Raw genomic sequence first — 907 nt, forward strand, 5'->3', positions numbered from 1 at the left:
GGCTGAAGCCCACCTAAAAGGGTCTAGAACCGCCCCTGTAGTACAGCAATATTTAATCATGTATGGAAACTTGACAAGTTTGTTTTATTGGGGTAAATGATCTATGAGCATTTCACATATTTCTATGCACACTAATAATATGAAACTGCTGTCGCTACACTACGGTTATACACATTTATTGCATTTATTTTCAATAAAACTGAAAAAGGCTTAGAAGATTCCTTATCCTGTGGCTCCCTCTAGTGGATAAAATTAATATCACAGCCTTCATCTTCCAGTTGAAATGGCTGATAGTTTAGAATTTGATTTTGGCAGGGGCTATTTGAATACAATGAATTCTATTTACACTAAGTGAAAATAGCATATTTTCTTAGCAATAGATTCTATTTACACTATTTAATAATAATAATAATAGGAGTATTTTCTTGCAGTAATTGTAGTTTGATGCTGTTTGTACTACTTAGTGCAAATAGTGGCCAATATCTGTACCTCATTATTGTAGTAGGCTACATTATAAAACAGTATAGGCTACAGTAATAACGTATTGAGTGTAAATTATAATTTTTATTTAAAAATTATTAAATGGATGCCGCCCCTACAACTAGCCCTAACCTTAACCAATATCCACACGTTATTTTCCACTTTTCGATAATTTCCTTCATTTTTATTGAAAATATATGCTTTTCTGATGTGATACGGGATGTGAAAAGGGAGAAGAATGAGTTCGGCAGAAGGCGGAATCGAACTCGGGTCCGTCGCATTAAAAAACAGCTGTTTCGATATGAAGGTAGAATGACGTCAAAAAGATTTGCATACGCAGGGTAAGAGTTGCGGAAGTGTACATAAGACTGTAAGCGTAAATTAAATTTGCATGCGCAAGAGAAGCTTTGTAAAGGTGTAAATCGCG

Source organism: Sinocyclocheilus anshuiensis, unplaced genomic scaffold (genome assembly GCF_001515605.1).
Source record: "Sinocyclocheilus anshuiensis isolate Anshui unplaced genomic scaffold, SAMN03320099.WGS_v1.1 scaffold3132, whole genome shotgun sequence".
NCBI lineage: Eukaryota > Metazoa > Chordata > Actinopteri > Cypriniformes > Cyprinidae > Sinocyclocheilus > Sinocyclocheilus anshuiensis.